Genomic DNA, 15,627 nt, shown 5'->3' with positions numbered 1-15,627 from the left:
GGGCCTTCTACTGTGGGGCCACCAAAGCCATCCGAGCAGACACGGCCAGAGTATGGCCCTAAGCCACTCCCTATGTAATTCAGATAACCAGGAGAAGTCATGGGAGGATGCTGGTCAGCTGCTTCTGGCCTTGTGGGGCTTTCCTTCCACCCGGCCGAGTTCATTCTTGTCCTCACTCTTGTCCGGGAGCAGTGTGGTCAGGGAGCACCCCCCACCCCACCCCCCTGCTGCAGGAATCTTGGATGGAGACTCCCATAGAATTCCCGCCCCCCCGCCCCCCAGCAGGAATGGAGGTGCCTGTCTTGGAAGGTGAGGTTTGGTTTCCCATGAGCTTCTCGTGGGCCTGGAGTCCCCTTCTGCCCCTGGTGAGCAAACAGGGAGAAGCGGTGGCCTTGCTTTTTGTTGGGTGCACCTGGCACAGACCTCTCCCAGGATGGGAGTGCCTCTGTCAGTCCCTCCTCCCTGCATAGCAGCACGAGTTGGTTCAGACCTTCTCACTGGGGCTCTGACAGCTGTGTCAGCTTCTGGCCTCACTCAGAGGCAAAAGGCACGTCAGAGAGGAGGTTTAAACCAGCTGCCTTCCTGCCCGTCAAGTCCTGCTGCCCGGGCCCCAGATGCGAATCTGTTCTGCCTGCCTTGGTGCCAGGGTCCAAGACCCAGCTCATCAGAGGTTTCTTGATAGCTCCTAGACACAGAATAACCTCCTGGGTCTTGTACCCTTTCCTTCAGAGAAGTCCAGAGCCCTCTTTAAATAGGCGTGGAGAAATTAAGTGTCACAGTGACCACAGCTAGCTTGCCTTTCTTCATCGTTTGTGTTGAGGTCAGCAGCAAGCCAGAAAAAGGGCAGATCCAAGGTTGTTCTTGCTGGTCCTCGAGCCTAGAATTGAGACATCCCTAATTAGGCTGTTCAGTAAAATTATTCTTGATAATTCTCTTTTGTACTAATAAGTCACGTCACCTGCTGAGAACTCAAGCTTTACTCACCTTTGGCTGGTTACTACAATAATAATTAGAGGTATCTCGTCTTCTTTGTAAACTAGCAGCACAATGGCTGTTAAATAAAAAAGGGAGCTATAATTTATTTTAAGATTCAGGGATTTTGTATGTGCAAGTAGGCAGCAATTACGGAACAAATACTATAATTATAATCACTTTGGAGAAAGGCAGTGAGGTGGTAACTGGCTGAGATGTGTTTTCTGGATAGAAAACACATTATCTCAGTTCTGAGCAAACTCTGCTAGCCCTCCTGTCCCTGGATTCTTGGGAGCTGAATCAGAGAATAAATAAAAGCTCGGAAAAACTCCATCTCCACCTGATTTGCCCAGGGAGCGATGGGGCTGACCCTTTGCAGATGAGCAGGGATGTTCTTTCAAATATCAGGCGGGTGAGGTGCTCAGGCTGAAAGACATTCTTCCTGGTGGCTCCTGAGAGAGGCAGGCATGAAGCCTGTCCCTGTTTCTGCTGAAATGGCTGAATTCTATCCCTGAGCTTCCAGAGCTGTCTTGATTTGGAGCCTCCATTGGGATCTACCAGACCAGATCTGCTGGCCATACATGGCCCAGGAGAGCATGGCCCTTCTTTCTTGTCCCCCCTGTTTGGAACATACTCTGGAACCCACAATTAGATCCCACAAAACAACTTCTCTTTATCTGGTGATGTGTTTTTCTAAGAGATGGTTTTAACTCTTGGGCACAACTTTCTTGAGGGCATTGCTGAGACATCTCAGGACTTGCTAGATGTTTTGAGACCTCTCTGGATTCTTGGTAGGTGGTCTGATGCTCAAAGTTTTCCCACAGCCGGATGGCAAGGAGTTCAGAAATGTTGAACGGAGGCTGACAGCTGACCTCTCTGGGGTAACTCAGAAACAGAAGATAGGACCCCGTGCTGTAATTCAGCGGTCTCTTTTCTCAGCCTAGAACTAACTTCAGGATCATGTGGCCCTTTTAATAGATACAGTGATTGGGGCTACGGTTTACACGTTTGAGAAAAATGAGACTCTTGACAAAAGTGTGAAGTTGAAAGGATTTTGTCACCTTGATTAGGAAACAGATCAGCAAAACTGAAAACCCCATACTAAAAACCATAATGGGGGCGCCTGGGGGGGTTCAGTCAGTTGAGTGTCTTGATGCTTGGTTTTGGCTCAGGTCATGATCTTAGTGTTGTGGGATAGGGCCTTGCTTTGGGCTCTAAGCTCACTGGGGAGTTTGCTTGAGATTCTCTGCCTCTCCCTCTGCCTCTCACCCTGCTTGCACGCATTCTCTCTCTCAAATAGATTAAAAAAAAAAAAAAAAAAAGAAGTGAGCTCTGTGAGGTGGAGGATAGGTCTGTTCTGTCTTCTTTGTTCCTTGCTGCTCCTCTATCCACTGAAGTGGGGTTTAGATCATACAGATGTTAGTAAAGAATGGATCTCTTCTGGAATAACTGGGCTTGCTTGGGTCTCTCCTGTCCGAACAAGACCTGCAAGATGGATGTTCATTTGTGGTTAGGGTCCAAGGTCTCCTGGGAAATACTTTGGGGACAGAGAAAAGACCAATGGATCTGTGCTCCCAAGGAGACCGACCCAGCCTTGTTGCTCAGGAACTCACGGAAGCAGCAAGTGTTGATTTTTAAGGGTGTTGATTTAGTGAGAACCGTGTTGCAGATTTTTGTTAACACTTTCCAGTCTGTTTGGGTAGCATTCACATCACCCAGATTTTGTACGTTAGCCGTGTGTGCCTGAATGCGTCTGTATTTATTTCTGTACATAAATAGCAAAGATCAATATACGCAGAGAATTGAAGGTGTGAAGTTTTGTAAGTGTCCTAGTGGGATGTATCCTACCGTTTGCTTATCTGAGCTCATGTCAGATATGTAACTCAGTAAATGCACCTCATTTTCAGACACAGATGGGGCTTGCCTGGTGCTCATTGAGGTGTAAAATCAAGGCATCGAATCGTCTCTGGGATCCAGGCTCCAGTGGGTTTGTGCCGCTGAATCCATCTTGTCCTCTGGGTCAGGGCTCTGAGGCTGCAAATGGGTATGTGTGCGTTTTTTCTTTTTTAAGTGGACTTCTAGAAAAAAATTTCTTTTTGAGGGTAAGTAACTGGCTGGGAGAGCAGCTTACAGCTACTTGATAGTTGCTAACTATGGATTATTAGAGTCCCAGGGTCCCTTGTGCTATGGGAGCTGAGCAAAAGAGCCCTTTGAGGTTTCGCTCTGGGCTGGCGGGTGTACAAGGATGTCTCAAGCCCATTGGCTCTCTTCTCTCCAGGGCAGGGCAGTGGTTTCCAAACCCCCAAGCTTTGGTTGCAATCGGTCAAAGTAAACACAGAACACATCCTCTCCATCTCCAGGGCCCTTTTCCTCTCGCTCTGAATGCTCAGGTTTGTGTCATCATTAGTTCAGCTTTTGTGGGCCTGATACGTGGGGAAGAAGGTGGCCAGAGGCTGGAAGGTGACAGACGCTGCCTGCAGCCCGCAGAGCTCGGGTGGTGTGTACACAGCATGGGTTCGGGCCCAGGTGAGTCAGCGCCAGCCTGGGAAACGCACGGGCGATGATGGATGGCCGTAGCGCTCGGATGCGCCCCTGACACTATTTGCACAAACAGGAGCTCAAAAGAATGGGGTTTTCATGAGCTTATGTAAGTTACTTGGCAGTGCGCGGCGCCCCAGCTGTGTGGCATGACGGGACAGAGCTTGCGTTCCTGTTCAGAAACAGGTGACTTTAAGAACCAGTTTGCCTATGTCAGGACTTGAAATGGTTTACTCTGCCCTTCTGCTGTCGTTAACCCTCCCCCACTCCTCTCTTTGCCTTTCTCTTTGTAAAAACTTTCTTTGCAAAGGGATTCTTACAACTGGGACAGTAGGGCTACTGTTGCTTCCAGGAGTCGCCCAAGGGGTTTGCTTTTCTTTGGGACTCTGACTTCCTTGAAAGATGCGTTGGGGAGGGGACAGCAGGTGTGTGTGGCTGAGGGCTCGACAGCGGGGTGGGGATGGGGATGCGTGTGTGTATGTGGGGGGGGGGGTGGGCTAGAAACCCACCTTAGCCCATTCCCGGGGGGCATCTCCAGATTTTTGCCTTGGCTCTGTGAAAGTCAGGCCTGGAGGCTATGAGGAACAGCTTCACGCTCGCACGTACCCCACCAGTGCCTGGCACGTGGTAGGCCTCTCTTTTGCTCCTTCTGTCAGCCCTATTTCGAGGTAGCCAGAACAGGAGTTCTCATCGTCTGTGACGATAATAGCATCAGGATGCCTGGGGGGCTCAGCCACTTGAGCCTCTGACTCTTGATTTTGGCTCAGGTCATGATCTCAGGGTTGTGAGATTGAGACCCACAACGGGGAGTCTGCTTCTCTCCCTCTCTCTCTTGCCCCTTCCCACTGCTTGTGCTGCTGCTCTCTCTCTCTCTCTCTCTCAACTAAACAAATCTTAAGAAAAAAAAAAGATAGGGGCACCTGGGTGGCTCAGTCGGTTAAGCGTCTGCCTTCAGCTCAGGTCCTGATTATCTGGGTCCTGGGATCAAGCCCTGAGTTGGGCTCCCTGCTCCGTGGGGAGTCTGCTTCTCCCTCTGCCTCTCCCCCCAACCCACTCCTGTGCGCCTGCACATGTGCTCTCTCTCTCAAATAAATAAATAAAAATCTTAAAAAAAAAAAAGCAATAGCATCAGAGAGGGGACGTGGCCCTTGTAAAGGTCCCCCAACATGCCAGAACAGGACTAGCCTGCACTCCTGATGCGGTACCATGCTCTGCTGCCCTGGTCCCAGCCTGGGATTAGTTCCCTAGCCTTCTGGCCTCCTTCAGGCTCAACGGGTCAGGAAGATAGGGACTCTTGAGTTGGGGAGCATGTATTTCGAGACCGCATCCAAATGTGGGCACTGCCCATTGTCAAACCTGGGGCACCATTCGTTCCCTTGGTCCCGGCGGACATGCTGGGAGTGTCAGGTCTCATTGCATTGGTGATGGTCTTTTCATCACTACTGCGATTATGGAAACTATCAGTTTTATACAGAGGCAAGCTTCTCATGCAAGACTTTGCTCTAGCATTAGCATTTATAAGAGAGAAGTTTTTTCATTATTTGAAAAGAAGCACGTGATTATTATAGAATGATAATACAAAGGAAAAGAACTTAATAATAGCACCATCTGGATACAAAACCCAAAGCGGGGTCATGTTGACTGTACAACATTTCTGTGACTGAGATGTTGCTCTTGCTGTATTGGCCATGCGTGTGGGTCTTGGTGGACATTCCTGACCATCTTCCCAGGGGCTGCACTCCTGCTTGCATTGGCTGGAACCATACTTTGTGGATGGATATGTAAGATGCTTCTTCCTTTCTTCTCCCTCCATGTGGGCGAACGTCCGCATCACTGGATCTCTGCTCACATTTATTATTCAGGAAATATTGGTGGAGAGCAAGACACATTAAATTCTTAGAAGTGGATTTTCTGGCTTACATCATGTGGGTGCTTTTAAAGTTACCACATTCATGGTGAACATTTAAAGAGTGCAGGAGGGAATATAGCAAACACTTGAAGCCCATCAACCTCTGCTCTCCGAAATAACCTCCGTGAATATTCTGAGCCGAAGGCAGAGGCTTTAACCCACTGAGCCACCCAGGCGCCCCTACCTCCGTGCATATTCTTAAGGATCCTTCCAGAAGTTATGTGTGTGTGTGTGCACGTGAGTCTTTAATATAATTGATTGGTAACTTTCTTTCTTTCTTTTTTGTTTTTTAAGATTTTATTTATTTATTTGAGAGAGAGAGCAGGAGGAAGCATGTATGGAGAAGAAGGGCAGAGAGAGAGGGAGAAGCAGACTCCCCACTGAGCAGGGAGCCTGACGAGGGGCTCGATGCCGGGACCTGAGCCAAAGGCAGATGCTTAGTGGACTGAACCCCCCAGGGGCACCCCTGATTCGGAACTTTCATAACAGCATGAAAAGTGATTGTTCTACTTAATAGTGTATTCTGGACAACTTCCCACGTCAACCCAACAGCTTTACGGTGGAGCTATATCATTTCCAAAAAAAAAAATGACAGAGTAGGCTGTGGTGAACACCCTTATGTCTTGGTTTGATTGTGCGGGTGTCACTATAGGAAATGCTGGGAGTCGAATCACTGAGTAGGAGACTTCTGCCCATTGAAAATATTTCCCGCTACTGTGAAGTCAGAGCATGTGTTTGGTCACACATATTGCTGATCAGTTCACAGAAAGGTTCTGTTTACTCTTTTACTCTGTTTACTCTTACCAGCAGAGGCTGAGAATGCCTGCTTCTTGACCTCTTTTACTTGGTCTGTGGATTATCAATTTTAAAAATGTCTATTTGGTTAAAAAAAAAAAAAAGAAGGGATTCAGTATTTTCACATGAATTTGGATTTCTCTGATAGTAGCATGAGGTCCTCCCCGCACTCAGCTGGAATGGTGCTTTGGAGGCGACATCTATTGTTTTTTTTTTTTTAAGAGGCAGAATTCATTTCCTAACCTTGGTAACCTTGGGGAAGTTAGATCGAACCCTAGTTTCCTTATCTGCAAAATGAGGATCATAGTATCTGTCTCTCAGTTGTGGAGCCTTCCTGCCCAGCCTCGTCTCTCTTGGGAGATCATCTTTTGTGGTTTAAGGACGCATCCCCACTTCCTCATGTGCGCTTGTGGAAGGCTGTTCCAGTAAGAGCGCTCTGCCTTTCCAGTCAGGAACCTTCTGCGGTTGTATTTTTAACCCGGCACTGCCATCCTTTCACGTTTTCACCTCCCCACATGAGACACTGTGCTGGCTACTCTGTGTGACGCATTCCAGTGAATTTGCCGGTGGGTGTCATTATCGTGGCGTGCAAGGTTTGGAGTGGTTGAGGGCCTTTCCCGAGTCAGACAGTACCCACCGCAGAGCCCAGGGCTGGCTGACTTGCTCCTTCAGGCCTGTGCTGCTTCAGTCATCGCTGTGTGTTGAAGACAGGGGCATCCCTTGCCTGTACCTGTTAGGAGTCTGGAACCCCACTGCCGGGGGAGCTCTGTTAGTTGAGACTGGAAGGGAGCTTGGCGCTTTCTACGGGCTGTGAGGGATGGCTTCTAGGCTCCAGAGAACATCCCCACTTCATGCAGCAGTGACTAGCACACGGACCTCACCAGGATCAGGCCAACTCGGTCCCTCTTCTGGTCCCAGCCAAGTGTCCCAGTCTCCAGTGTGCGGTCCTATTGTGCCCGGGAGATGGAGAGCCCTGCTCCCACAGGGCCGACTGTAGGGCTGGTGCTGTTCACTCTCCAGTGTGGCAAAGGCTCCTGGCTCAGAAAGTGGAGGAAGGATCCACCTACAGGCTCCCAACTTTCTGGAACAGTCCCTTTTGAGCCTTGGTTGATTGGCTCCTACATCCTTCCATATCCTCTGGGTGGGATTTTATTTATAAAATGAAAACAAATTTTAATCAACTATTTTAGTCCCTATTTTTTCTTAGTTCTTTAAAAAAATTTTTTTTTTCCCAAGATCTATCTTTATTTATTTTAGAGAGAGGCCACGGAAGGCTAGAAGGAGAGGGAGAGAGAATCTTAAGTAGACTACAGGCTGGGCATGGAGCCTGGGGTGGGGCTTAGTCTCACGACACTGAGATCACGACCTGAGCTGAAACCAAGATTCAGATGCCACTCAGGAGCCCCTTGTTTTTTTCTTATTTTTAAATCCTTGTTTATTTTCTTCTGATTTTTATGATAAAAATTCCAAGTACTATAACACATGCCATATGCAGGTGCTCAATAAATATTTGATTAACATATGAATGGACTATAGAAAGTATCAGTTCCCTTGGTCTATCTCCCAGAAATACCCATTGTTGACAGATGGTTGAATAAAGCTTCACCATTCTTTTCTAGAAATATATGTAGACACACACACACACACACACACACACACACACACAGTTACTTCCACAAATGGACGCATATGATACATATTTCACTGTGTTCATTTAATAGCATGTCTTGGGCATCTTTCCACATCATCAGCACACAAAACGTTAGGTCCTTTCAGACATCTGCTTCGTGTTCCACTGGATGGATAGTCTGCAATTTATTTAAGTCCTTTACTGATGAACACTTGGGATGTTTCCAGTTTTTCATTTTTTTCAAATACTGTTTGCAAGTAGTATATTTTGAAAGGGCTCTTTGAGATGAATAGAAAAATTCTGGAGCATGTTACTCTGTACTGGAAATTATCGATCACCTGCTTTTCAGAAGTCTTTACCAGTATGGCTGCTCAGAATTCAGTCCTTTCCCCTGGGTCCCCCTGCCCATGACCTGCTTCTTCTCTTTTTTTTTTTTTTCTTCCATTTCCTTTCCTTTCCTTTCATCTTTTCTCCTCTTCTCTTTCTTTCTTTCATTCAAGATTTTATTTGACAGAGAGAGAGAGAGAGAGGGAAAAAGAGAGAGAGAGAACACACAGGTAGGGGGAGTGGCAGGCAGAGAGAGGGAGAAGCGGGCTTCCTGCTGAGCAGAGAGCCCAGGGCTCAATCCCAGGATCCTGAGATCATGACCTTGGCTGAAGGCAGATGCTTAACTGCCTGAGCCACCCGGGCACCCCCATGACTTGCTTCCTTATCCTCCACTTGTTCCTCAGCCTGGCATGGATGGATGTCTTGCCTGCTGGTTTTTGAGCTCTTGACAGTGGCAAGCACACTGGTTTCTCTGGGTTTTCTTTCCCCCTTTTTTGGTGGGGGGGGGCAATTTTCCTTTTCAGATTTAGTTTCCACTTGTTACCAAAGCTGTACACTAGCATAAGAACTAAATGCTTACATAACACTTGTTATGAAAGGAAGCCCGTCTTCCACCTATATACTCATTTGTCCTCAGTTTCACATCCCAGAACTAATCATTTTCAACCCTTTTAACTGATCTTTTTTAGTATCTATTTCCATAATTCTACAAAACGTGTTTGTGTTGCTATTTTTTTAATGTTTTACTTCTAATCACTATCTACTGACTTCTCACTGTAGAAAGTGATCATTCTTGTCCACTTACACACACACCACACACACACACACACACGTGCTTGCACACCCTCTCATACTGTGCCTCCCCTCCCCGCCCCTGTGCTTCCAGGGCAGTTGTAATAGATGTTTTGATAGATCAGTATTTAGTGTTTACATTATTTGGCCTATGTCCTCGGAAATTGTGAGTATTTCCCTTTGGCTAAAGAACCTTGTGTTTTCGCCACAATTAATCGTTGTTGGTATTTGCTTAATTTTCTGTGCATCTGTCACTGTTTTGTTTCCATATTTCCCCTGACTTACAAAGATCTCCTCTCAGTATATTCAGCACATGAATATTTTACCAGGATTTTCTTGCTGAGAAAGTGTCTCCTGGAACCTTCTGACTTTCCCTGATCTGGACTGGTTGTTCTCTGTGCTGGGTGTATGTCTATATTCTTGAACTTTTCCTTCACCGTTACCCTGAGAATTGGCTTCTCTTCTCTTCTAAGTAGGATTTCCTGTTCCCTGTGTCCCGTGTCTTTGTACTTCTTGGTTTACCCCTTGTTCTGGCTTCACATTCTCTGTGGCTTCCTAAGAAAACATGTCCCAGAGGTGAAGCTTTTAAACCTTGTATATGTTATAAACTCTTAATTTTTCTGTCATACTTAATGTGATAGTTTGGTTGGGTATGGAATTCTAATTTGAAAGTATTTTCCTTAAGAATTTTGAGATCTTTGTTCATTGCCTTTTAGCTTTTGAAGTCGCCTTTGAAAATCCAGATGTCATTTTGGTTCTCCGAGTTTTGAATGAATCCTGTTGTAGCTTTTTTCTTTAGAGAGTTCTAGGAACTTTTTTTTGTTCCCAGTGACCTGAAATTAATATTTGGTGTGATTTTTGGTATGATATTATTTCCTTTTGTTTGCTAAGATCTTGGTGAGCTATGCAGTCTAGAAAAATCATGTCCTTTAGCTTTAGGAAGTATATTGGAATTATTTATTTTGTGATATCTTCCTATTTTTTCTATTTTCTGTCTTAAAAAAAAACAAACTCTTACATGGTTGATTGCAAGAACAACCACTTCCTCATGAACATATCCTTTGCAGTGTAATGCAGCGTGCCCTCTTTCTTTGACTCTGAGCTGAGACCTGTGCCTCGCTCTGGGCCAATGGGATATTGTAATCATAACAGAGATAAAGGTCTGAAAGTCACTTATAGAGTGATAGAGTTCGCTTGCTTTTGCTTGCTGTTATCACCATGAGAACGCACCCAGGTTAGCCTACTGTTTCCAGGAAAAAGATGAGAGACACATGGAGCAGAGCCAACCGTCCCCAGGCAAGGTCAGCAACCATCCCAGATGCATACGCAGAACATTCTTATTGTTGGATTCCACTGACGTGTTGCAGTTTATTATTTATCATTGTTGTGCTAGTAACTGATATATTTGATCATTCAGATGCTGAACCTAGCAGCATCGCTCTTTAGCCTTCTTTTTACTGTTCTTTCTGGGAGATTCTCTCAACCATATCTTTCATTCCTTCTACTGAATTTTTCATTGCTACTGTTGTATTTTTTTTTTAAAAGATTTTATCTATTTATTTGACAGAGAGAGAGGGATCACAAGTAGGCGGGGGGGGGGGGAGCAGGCTCCCCGCTGAGCAGAGAGCCTGATGTGGAACTCAATCCCAGGACCCCGAGATCATGACCTGAGCCAAAGGCAGAGGCTTAACCACTGAGCCACCCAGGCGCCCACTACTGTTGTATTTTTAATTTCCAAGAACTCCTAGGTTCTTTGCATGTTGTTGCTCTGTAGCAATCTATTAATTTCCTGGAAGCATATCTTGACTACACTAACTGTTACTCTTTAAAGTTTTACTCTCCTTGCTTTGTCTCTTCCCTTTTTTATTCTGCTTACTTTGTCTTCTTTCTTATTAGACAGTTTCTTCTAATGTCTGATAATACTTGCCTGTTTATTCACATTCACTAAAAAGTGGGTTGGAAGCTCTGGTATATGTGTGTGTGTGTGTGTGTGTGTACACTGTGCACAGAAAAGCAGTCCTTTTGGGGGAACTTCTGACTCTTCTTTTCTTTAGGGCTGGCTAGGTAACCAAGAGAAGCCTCTTCCATCCTGCAGCTTTGAGGACATTCACCGTGCTGCCAGCATTCTGAGAATCTGATGGGGGAATCAAGCAAGGGGGTCTTAACATTCCGAGTGTAAACCCATGCTTAATTCCCCTGTTTTCAGTGTGGTATCCCTGCTCTCAACTGCACCTGGTGTTCCCAAACCAGAGATCTTCTGCATAGCCCTTCAGAGAAAATAATCCTCCAGTCTTCTGTCAGCAAGGTGAGGGGCAGCCCCCTGGCTGTGGGGAGCTGGAGAGGGATCTCTAGACCTAAAAGCTGATCACAGGGGCTTTCAGCCGCCCTCTTGCTCCACGCCCCACCTCTCCCTGGTCCCCGGTGCCTATAATTCCTAAGGCTTTGTGTAATTCTTGGTTGAACATCAGGTGGCTTTTTGGCTTTCCTCACTGCTGACTTAGGATTTAGTTTGCTTAGGTCTGTTAAGTCAGCTCCTCTCATCTACCTGCTTCCTAGTTCCCCAAATTTTGTCGCTCTTGTCTCCCTCCCTCGTTTGTCCGTCCTTCCTTCCTTCCTTCCTTCTCTCTCTCTCTCTCTTTCTTTCATTTTTTTACAGTTTTGTTTTAGTTTCGGTTAGTCAACATACAGTGTTGTGTTAGTTTCAGGGGTGCAATACGGTGACCCGGCACTTCCCGGCATCACCCAGTGCTCATCCCAGGTGTGCTTTTCCATCCCCATCCCCTATTTCCCTCACACCCTTCTCCTTGGTAACCATCCGTTTGTCCTCTGGAGTTAAGAGTCTGTTTCTTGGTTTGCTTTCCCCCGTCTCTTTTTTTTTTCCTTTGCTCATTTGTTTTGTTTCTTAAATTGCACATATGAGTGAAATCATATGGTATTTGTCTTTCTCCGACTGACTTATTTTGCTTAGTCTTATACCCTCTAGCTCAATCCATGTTATGGCAAATGGCAAGGTTTCATTTTTTTTTTCATGGCTGGCAATATCCCGTTGTGTATATATATCACAATTTTTTAAATCCATTTATCAATCAGTGGACACTTGGGCTGCTTCCATATCTTACTTATTGTGGATAATGCTGCGATAAACATTGGGGCGCATATATCGTTTTGAATTCATGTTCTTGTATTCTTTGGGTAAATACCCAGGCATGAGATTGCTGGGTCATAGGGTGGGTCTATTTTTCACTTTCTGAGGAACCTCCATACTGTTTCCACAGAAGCTGCACAGTTTGCATTCCCACCAACAGTGCGACACGGTTCCTTTTTCTCCACATCCTCACCAACACCTGTTGTTTCCTGTGTTGTGGATTTTAGCCCTTCTGACAGGTGTAAAGTAATAGCTCATTGTAGTTTTGATTTGCATTTCCCTGATGATAAGTGATGATGAACATCTTTTCATGTATCTGTTGGCCATCTGGATGTCTTCTTTGGAGAAATGTCTGCTCCTTTCCTGTTCTTTGTATCCGTGTGTACTTAGGCCTGTTTTTTCTTACCTAGTGCTTTATTTTAATGGGATATCTTTATTACTTCTTTGATAAAAATAAGAAAAAATTAGAACAGTCTAAGGTCATTGAACCTCCCTCAGAATCCACCTCTTCATGTAGAGCTGATCAACAATTTATCTTTCCAGATAGTTTTGCTTTTATGAATTGTGTGCCTGTGTAGGCTGAACTGTTCATACTTGTAAGCCCCTGCCCCTACACTTTGTGAATATACATGAGATCATACTATCCCAGTATAGACTATACCATAATATTCTCTAACTGGTCTTCTTCCCTCAACATTGGGCAAAGATCAAGTGGCATCTTTTAATAATAAATTAAGAGTTTCTGCTTTCTTTTTAACATGTTGCCCAGTTTTCCGTTATGTTACAACTTTTGATCAAACATTTAGGATGCCTCCAATTTTTTGTTCCTGTAGAGGGTGCTGCTCCAAATACCAGTGTACCCACGTCTTTGTACTCCAGTCATTTTGTTTCCTCACATGTTTCCTTGGAGTGGAATTACCAGATGGGTGTTCAAAGCCCTGACATTGGCAGATAGCCCCAATTGCCCTCAGCCAGGTGACCGGTTTATATTCCGCTCTTTGGTTTGTGAGAGGGCTTTTATCCTGGCTCTTTGCTTTCTCCTGTCTTATCGTTCTTGGTATTCGTCTCTGGTATGTTGGGTGAAGACAGCATCCCATTGCTGATTTAGTTTGTGCATCTTTCAGTAGTAAGATGGAACCTGCCTGCCTGCCTTCCTTCCTTCCTTCCTTCCTTTAAGATTTTTATTTATTTATTTGACAGAAAGAGACACAGCGGGAGAGGGAACACAAGCGGGGCGAGGGGGGCATAGTGGGAGAAGCAGGCTTCCCGCTGAGCAGGAGCCCGATGTAGGGCTCGATCCCAGCACCCTGAGGTCATGACCTGAGCCTGGGATTGAGGACAGATGCTTAACCACCGAGTCACCCAGATGCCCCAATGTGGAACTCTTCTGTGTGCTGGCCATCGTGTGAACTGCTTGCTCTCTGTGTGGTTTTACTCTCTCTTCCAAAACCAGTTCTCAGACCCCACTTCATCCTTAACTTTGCTCTCTGGGTATTGTGGGTCCTGGGGTCCAGAGGCTGGCAGGCTGTGTGGGTGGTGGAAAAGGCGTCAGGCTGGTGAGTGCCATCTCGAGAGCAGTGTGTGCTCGTCTGTTTCTCCCCTTTCCTCCTGCCAAGGCACTTAACTGGGAGTCAGCGGAACCTTCTCCCCAGCAAGTATAGGCCTGGAGCTGCCAGGCCCTGGGCGCAGAGTGGGCTTCTAGGGTGCTTGGCTCCCGGGGCTGCTCTTGCTGGTGGCTGAGTCCTGGGTGGTGACTCTGGCATTGGTCTGAGTTTTGACGTTCACCAGGGTTTACATTCCACAAAGACGGTTGCCTTTTTTTTTTAAGTCTTAAAAAAATTGTGAAATACAACACATACAGAAATGTTCAGTTTAACAAATTATTATAAAGCAAACACCCGTGTAACCACCTCCCTGGGAGACAGTTGACTTTTAACAATACTGTGGCAACTGGAGCTGGCACCTTGCCTTGACTGTTGGGCTGTATCTTTCCCGGGCAGCCCACCCTAGGGCTCTGGGCCAGCGAGGGGCACCCCTTGGTCATGGAAGGACCACTTCAGGTGGGGCAGTTGTGGTTTAGGGTGCTGTGGTCTGGTAGGGGATTGGGTCTGTGACTTTTGCTTCACCTCTTGGCCCCTTTCACGGACCTGTGTTCTGACAGACTCAGGGAACATTCAGACCCCAGGAATTTGGGTGGAAACCAGGCAGCGGGGAAGTCCAGGAATCCAGAGTGCAAAGCTTTGAACCAGCCTGAAGGCCGGGTCTGACTGGCTTGGGCTTTGGGGCTAGCCACAAAGCACTCACTCTGCACAGCAGAGCCTAGCCCTAGTCTGTCTGGGAGCGAGGCCATGTCATGTGGCTGCAGCTGCCCTCTCACCAAAGAGGGTTTGAGGAGGACCAGCCTTGGTGTGGGAGATTTTCCTCATGGATTGGGCTGGGATGGTAGCAGCTGAGGGAAGGTCTGGACTGTGGCTCTTCACTCTGGGTTGGGACAGCTGAAGAACATTCCTCTTCCTGGCAACTCACTTCCCTTTGCTGCACCAGCCTTTGGTGCTTCTCCAGATGGGATGTCTTCCCTTAGTGACCAGGCCCCAAGTGGAATGACCACATCCACTCCAGCACAGCCCCGACACAGAGGAGATGGGCCTCAGCCCACTTGCCCACCTCTCCTTTTTTCCCTCTCAGCTGCCCCTTCCCTTGTTCAGCCCACATGGAGCTTGCCTGTGTGTGCCAGGCCCTGGGTGACAGTGAGGGGCAGGCAGACTCAGTCCCTGCCCTCATGAAACTTATGGTCTAGAGTGTCTGGGAGAATTTTCTGTGGTGATAGGGTGTTCCCCCTGGTACTGAATAGTGCAGGGAGGGACATGATAGACAAGAACCTGGGAACTACAGCGCTTGGCATGAAGCAGCGGTGGCCAAGGAAGACTTCTTGCATAAGCTAGTCCTGAAGGAGGGGAGGGGGACCCAGGCGGAGGGGTCAAGTTGGGGGAGTAGCACGTGCAAAGGCCTGCTGAGGAGGGGAGATGTGCACGCATGTCCAGGAGGGAGGAAGGGCAGTATGGCTGGGGCAAAGAGGATGAGGGAGAGGTCATGGGAGCTGGGATAGGAGAGGCCAGAATCATAGACCCTGGGATCACGCTTCACCTGGAGGGGTATTTGGTGATGGGCCTGCTGTGGGCATCTTTGCATGTTAAGATGTTCCCCCTGGTGTTGTGTAGAAGGAGAAGGGTCCGGAAGGTGAGACCAGCTGAAGAAGCGCAGCAGTGGGATGGGGGGAACTGAAGAGAGACTTGGAACTGTGGACGCTGAGGGAGGGAGAGCAGGGCTCACTAGGGACCAGGTGCTTCCTGCTGAGGAAATGGGGAGGCCTATGGAGCCTCTGTGGAGTCAGGGAGTGCTGGTGGAGTGGCAGGTCCTGAGGGAGAGAGGTGAGTTCTGCTTGGTGAACTGTATTTGAGGTTCCTGAGTGTTTGCATGGAGGAGTCTGCTGCAAGCACTGAGGTCGGGCCTGGGAACGGA

The 15,627-nt window shown here is 47.1% G+C and overlaps 1 long non-coding RNA gene across 1 annotated transcript in view; it reads left to right on the top strand.

Moving 5' to 3' along the window:
* Positions 1–3,309: 3,309 nt before the first annotated feature.
* LOC106005092 overlaps positions 3,310–15,627 on the top strand; it is a 256,068-nt gene continuing 243,750 nt past the window's right edge. The window contains exon 1 of the long non-coding RNA XR_006605362.1: positions 3,310–3,498. This is a non-coding gene — a long non-coding RNA (uncharacterized LOC106005092). The remainder of the gene's footprint in view (positions 3,499–15,627) is intronic.

Source organism: Mustela putorius, unplaced genomic scaffold (genome assembly GCF_011764305.1).
Source record: "Mustela putorius furo isolate JIRA1106 unplaced genomic scaffold, ASM1176430v1.1 tig00000145_pilon_pilon_pilon, whole genome shotgun sequence".
NCBI lineage: Eukaryota > Metazoa > Chordata > Mammalia > Carnivora > Mustelidae > Mustela > Mustela putorius.
The sequence above is the reverse complement of the archived record's forward strand: the minus strand, read 5'-3'. Positions and strand labels throughout refer to the sequence as shown.